At 37.3% G+C, this 6,628-nt stretch overlaps 1 pseudogene; it reads right to left on the bottom strand.

The window, feature by feature from the left end:
- Nucleotides 1-1,781: 1,781 nt before the first annotated feature.
- On the bottom strand, nt 1,782-6,151 carry LOC133832446 (protein NSP-INTERACTING KINASE 2-like; annotated as a pseudogene).
- Between the last annotated feature and the right edge of the window lie 477 nt (nt 6,152-6,628).

Here is a 6,628-nt window from a genome sequence, read left to right as displayed (position 1 = left end):
AATTCTCAGTCAGTTCCAAAAGCTCCAATAGGACAATCTGGAGCTTAGGCGAATAAGGTCGATCCTCCTCCAATAGTAAGGGGAGATATAACCACTATTGCTGGAGGACCTCATTTGGCGGGCACGAGCAGCGGGGCCCAAAAGAGGTACATCAATGAGCTGAAAGCTCATAATGGTGTGGAGTTCGTCTCAGAGCAATGGTTATCTAAACAAAAGCGATTGGAAAAACAACCAATCATTTTCACGAAAGAGGATGCTAGCCACATCCAATTCCCACATAATGATCCGCTAGTGGTAACCGTACAGCTCGCAAACTGAAGGGTGCATAGAATACAGGTGGATAATAGAAGCTCCGTAAATTTACTTTTCAGATCCACCCTGGAAAAAATGGGACTGTCCGTATCCGATTTGAAAGCGACCTCAATGACTTTGTATGAGTTTTCGGGTGAGGGAACAACAACCATAGGGACAATCAGACTAGTGGTGACATTGAGAGAAGAGTCACGAACTGTCTCCAAAATACTCGAGTTCATAGTAATCGATTGTCTGACAACATACAATGTTATTTTGGGCTGACCTGCGCTGATGGCATTTGAAGCCATAACATTGATTCGACACCTGGCAATGAAATTCCCCTCAGCTTTGGGGATATGTACAGTCGGAGGTGATCAGCTTGCTGCCAGAGAATGCTATAGCATTTCTATGAAGGGAAAGTCACAACCCGGGCAATAGGCAATGGTCATAAGTGAGGGATGTGAGGAGTCCTAGGAAGCAACAGTCACCACTACAAGAAAAAACAGTATTCATAACACTTAAAAACTGGTAACTGGGAGTATTGATAACGCTTCTGAAAACGCTAACATAGCCCCTGTTATTAAAAGTCATGTCTTTTCTATAACAGTATTCAAATGTTATGTTTGATGTTATCTTAAACTATTCAATAACACATTTTTAGTTGCTATAATATTCAAATAATAACATTTAGTTAGAGTATTTGGTTATAAATTTGACGTTTAATCTTATACATTTTGCATAACACTTTTCCACTGTTACATTTGATTATTTTGATAGCATTTTTAGTTTGTTATATTATATAAATCATAACGATTTGTTACGCTTATAATATGTTTCTTAATCATAACATATTAAAAGTCTAATAATAAAATATTGTTACTTTAGTGTGGATAATATATTTTAAATTTTATTTTGATAAGTATACTTATAAGGTTTTTTTTTAATTAAAAGATTTTCATTATTGTATTTTGATAAAAAAAAATCAAAATTAATCATAAAATGTAATTCTCAATAGATTATAAACCATAAGTATTACATTAAACAATAACTAATTCAAACCATGAATGTGTCTACTTCATGAGATCTTAGTTCTAACTTAAGTTTCAAAGCACGGCATAATAAGGTTTTATAATCTTGAACATTTTTTACTTCAAAAATGAAAAACAAAAACATTAAATGATACACAAAAGTAAATCATGCATGAAACTTGCTCCATCCTTCAATTCATCATCCTTTGTACACTTGTTTTTTTTGTGAGTCCATATGCTTAGCTACAAAAAAATTTAAATAATTAATGCTTCAACTTAAAGTTAATAGTAAACTAAAAGAGTACATAAAAAAAGTTGATTCATTATGCTCTTGTTTCGATTGTGACATCGACTTGCTCAACTACATAAGAAATTAAATGATTAATACTCAAACTCATACCCGATAGTGAACTGTAAAATAGAACAAATAGAACTACTAAAAAAATGAATCAACAATTGTCATGGATGGTTTCCCTTGATTGCATGATAATTATCATGAGTGCCTAATTTCATAGAAAATATGAAAAGATTCCAGGACTTAAAGTTTCCAATATGCAGTGGCTTGGCAATCAATGGCATTTCAATAGAGATGTCTACTTGATAAAAATGATAGAATGATTACAAATTATGAACTTAGATACCAAAGTAGAAATATCAATTTCCAATAAGATACTAGTGATGAAAACCTATATTTCTTGATAGTAGTGCTTTGGAAAAATATCATAAGATAAATTTGATAAAAAAAAATAAAACATCACAGGCTAGCTTACCTTTCAGGCGGGAGGCAACACTGCTGCTTGACATATAGAGGTAAACTAAGAGCTTCTCAGAGGCCGTCATACAAAACCCGTAAAGCCGAAGAAGGTTCCTATGAACTGCCAGGCTGATCATCTCAACTTCAGTTTGGAATTGAATCTCACCACTAATGGCATTACCATCTTTAAGCCTTTTAACTCCTACTACTGTACCATCTTTGAGACAGCCTTTGTAGACATTTCCAAAACCACCTTTTCCAACCAAGTACTTGCTGCTGAAGTTGTTTGTTGCCATTTGAAGCTCTCTAAATTGAAATCTCCTTAGGTTTCCAAGACAAACCTCCTCATGATGTTGCTTTGAAATTTTTTAAAGCCTACAAATATTAATCTCTTCTTCTTCTGTTTCTTTTTTAATGATATTTCTTAAAAAATGAGTTAGGTTTACTAACCGTTGACGTCAAAGAAAATTTGCTGGTTGTGTTTGTACCTCCACCAACGAAGGAAACCAAACCCAAGAATTAGTAGACAAATGCAGCCCAGGCTTGAAGCAAAGGCTAAAGCAATTTTATGGTTTTTGGGTCTCCTAGTAGTTTGAGCATCTTCCAAAGTGGCATTAAGAAGAAAATTAGAGTAGTTGTAACATGTTATTTAATGATAATCTCTCAAATAATCTATCTTAATAACAACAACAACAATTACAATATAGAAAATGTAGCGACCCGAATTTGCTAATCAGGCTTAGGGCCTTGATTAGTGTGCCTGGAGGGCAATAAGTGATTTAATATGCTTATATGTGGATTTATGTGAATATATGATTATGATGAATGTTTAATTAAGTTAAATGTGCATGTGGGCCCCGTTTGGATATTAGGGGCATAAGTGTGATAAATGAGATAAATGTTGTATATATGTGATATGTCTGTACAGCATGATCCGAGACAGTCCTGGGGAGCGGTTAGCCAGAGAGTCACAACGGGGTTGAGATTCGGACTAGGGGCGATTCGAGGGGTAATTTGGGTATTAGATGAGTTATGGGGTTATCGGGACATGAAAATAAATATTTGGAGATATATTTGAGGATAGAATGTCTAGGTGGGAATATTTGGGAAATTTACCATTTTTCCCTCGGGGACGTTTTGGTACCCCGAGCCTTGAGGTAACCCTTTAGACTTAAGTCAAATAAAACAAAAAGGGAGAATTATTTAGAAACTTGAGGAAACCGACACATATTTCCTTTGAACTGAAGATAGCTCTTGCCTCTCTCTCTCTTTCACTCTCTAAGGCAAAACTCAAAGGGAACTCAAAGGAATTGGCTGGGAATTAAAGGGATTTCAGCTGGGACACTCTAGGAACTTGAAGCTTGGGGATTGAGGATCAAACTCAAGGACTAAGCTCTGCAAGGTAAGCCTTAATTACTAAGGTTTAGTCTTAAATTTCTGCTGGTTATAGGGGATTGCATGTTGGCTAAGCTTGATTTATCTTTGGGTGTTCTAGCTGAGTTTTGGAGCATATTTTAATGGGGTCTTGATGTTGTTTCTGAGCTGGAATAACTGTGCTGGATATCTGGGAATGCTAGTCAAGTTCTAGGATGAATTTTCTTGGGGAAAGGTTTAGAAAAATGGTGTAAAATCTGGGTTCAGTGTAGAGCGCCGCGGCCCTAGAAGGGTTGCGCGCGCGGCCCGCATGCGCGCGCGGCCATGGGAGGCCGAGAGGTTCATGCACGTCGCGACGCCTGGTGGGCACGTCGCAGCCCGTGTGGGGGTCAGTGAGGTGCTAGCCTCTGTTTCGAGGCTAGCCACGGCTCTTGTGAGTGGGGTCGCTGCCCTTAGTGCCAATCTGAGTTTTAAAGGGTATTTAGGCTTACGAACTTAAGGGGTAAGGCTCGGGATGGATTTTATCACCCGGATTGATAGAATTCAAGGACCCGGAGGTTAGGGCTATGGCTCAAAGTTATTTATTGGATTAGAAATTTGATGGATGGACATTGTTAATGTGTTGTGACTAGGGTTTCGGTGAGGCTCGCGTTAGAGGACTGTGCTCGGGGCATCAGTGCTCAGAAAGCTCGGAACTCATGTAAGAAAACCCTTGTTTCCATAGAGCTTGTGTGCAGGGCTGAGCCCAATGTGTTTGAATGGAACTGATATGCAGGGCCGAGCCCAATATGTTAGAACTGCAGGGTGTAGCCCTTTAACTGAATATGCTAGAATTCTATACTTGCTTGTTATGCTATGTGTATTATGATATGAATGGTCGACTAGAGCTGGGAACGGTGTAGACCGAGAACGGCGAAGGGTCGAGAACGGCATTGGGCACATTGGAGTGCGAGGCCAAGAACGGCATGGGGCCGAGAGCAGCGTTGAGCGCGTAGAGTGCGAGTTGCCAGGGCGAGTCCCTAGAAGGATACCTGGGATATCCTCACGGCGTGGTCCGCGAACCCAGGGCTTGGTAAACGCCTGGGACGGCTAGGCCGTATGTGTTTAGCCATTGGTGGCTTATTTATATGCTTTGCTTATGTGTTGCATTTATCATTTGTTTGTGGGTTTTCTTGCTGGGCTTCGGCTCACAGATGCTCTGTGGTGCAGGTAAGGGTAAAGAGAAGATCAACCAACCATGAGTACAGCAGGCATGAGGCGGTGTGTACATATTTGGCCAGCCTGGCAGCCACAGCCAGGGGACTTTTGGAGATGTTTATGTTGAATCTAGATTTTGTCGTTTAGCCGACTTAAGACAGTTTTTATGTTGTAAATATTTCTAAACTATATTTTGGGATCCCATGTGTAAAACTTTTATGATTTACTATGAAAGATTACTATCTCTAATGTTTTTCCTTTGTTTACGGCTTAATTACACTATTTCACCTAAAACCTCAATTAGTGAGTTAAAAGCACGTTTTTTAAACTCACTTAGTAACGGCTCTAAGGAAGTAGGGAGTTACAGAAAATGACTTACTTGAAGGTCTTGGCTGGCAACCTTGGTACTGGAACACTTAGATTGTTGTATGACAGGTCCCTAGACCATTAAAAAAAATCCCATAAAACCTTTTTATAAACTATTCAACTTGTGATGGAGCCTTGATAACAAGTAGTATTAAAATGCTAAAAGTTGAAAAGAATTACAGGAAGGCAAGTTGTGTCATGTTAGCTAAAGATGCAGGAATTGCTCCACTCAAAGTGTTATTGTCCAGTCGCCTGATCCAGTTTCAAATCATGTAATTACCATCAAGCTTAACATGAAAATATTTAACTCAAAATTAATCAACAGAGTTTACATACAGGTATTGAAGACTCTATAAGTGTGATAAAGTGTTAGGAATTTGACTATTGAAGTTGTTATTGGAAAGATCAAGTGTGTCAAGCTTTTGGAGCCTCCCAATCTCAGAGGGGATATGACTTGTTATATTATTGCTCTATAATAGTCTGCAGACAGAGAAATAATAATAACAAACATATAAATAAAGGGTCAGCAGCAAACAAATTATGAAGACAAATAAAATGAGAATGACAGCACAGGTTTTTCCACTTAAACTCTCTGGAGATTTGTTAAGTTGCCTATGCTTGCAGAAAGGATGCCTAATAAGTTTTGGCTTGGATTTCCTCTGTAGCACCAAAAACCATTCCCAACTACTTAGAAAAAATCTTAAAGTTTCAAGTCTCAAATTTGTGTGTGACATATAAGCTCAAATTTTGCCAATATAAGCTAAAATTTGGTGTTTTTCGCCATGAATTTACTTACAGACTAATGACCAAACCATTAGGAGAGCAAGTGACCATATTCCAGTTGCATGGATCAACAGCAGTATCATCCCAATTATCAAGTATACCGTGAGGATCCTTAAACAAGTTCTTAATGTCCATCAAAGCTTGAACTACAAATTTTGTTTGTAGAGAAAAATATAGATTACTTCATCTGTAAATTTCTTCATATACAAAGTAGACATAAAAAAAAGCTCAGAAAACTCTACGTACCTTCATAGTTAACCCCTTTGGAAGAAAGCACACCATTTGTGTAATCCAACAAGCATGAAAAGGCAATGAAGAAGAAAGCAACAACATACTTTCTATTGATAGTTTCCATTTAATACATGAAAGTTGAGAGAAACCAAAGATACCCAAATGGCAAAACCAACCTCTTTGTAATGTAGTAGTAGTAAGTAAGGAGCTGCTAGAAATGATTTGAAAACTTCAATACAACCAAACTTCCAACTCAATTTATCCAAAAATAAGTTTTTTTCAATTGGGCATATCTTGTTTTTTTAAGTACTAATAACATCATATCAAAGAGTAGAGTTCGTCATGCTTCCTAAACCAGAATTGCACTCACTCACTCATAGCCTACTGTCAGAACCTTAAACCAATAAACTAAAGATTTGTTAGTAAAAGAAAATAATAAAAGAGTTAAAAGAGAACCAAACATGCTTGCCACCAGTTAAGAAAAGAAAATGGAAAAAGAATATATAAAAAGCCAAGAGAAGTGAGCCACATTAATAAATAAAAAAAATGTTAGGCAATTTAAAAAGATTATTGTAAAAGAAATTCCATCAATCATGCATTG

This window comes from Humulus lupulus, chromosome 4 (assembly GCF_963169125.1).
Source record: "Humulus lupulus chromosome 4, drHumLupu1.1, whole genome shotgun sequence".
Lineage (NCBI taxonomy): Eukaryota > Viridiplantae > Streptophyta > Magnoliopsida > Rosales > Cannabaceae > Humulus > Humulus lupulus.
The sequence above is the reverse complement of the archived record's forward strand: the minus strand, read 5'-3'. Positions and strand labels throughout refer to the sequence as shown.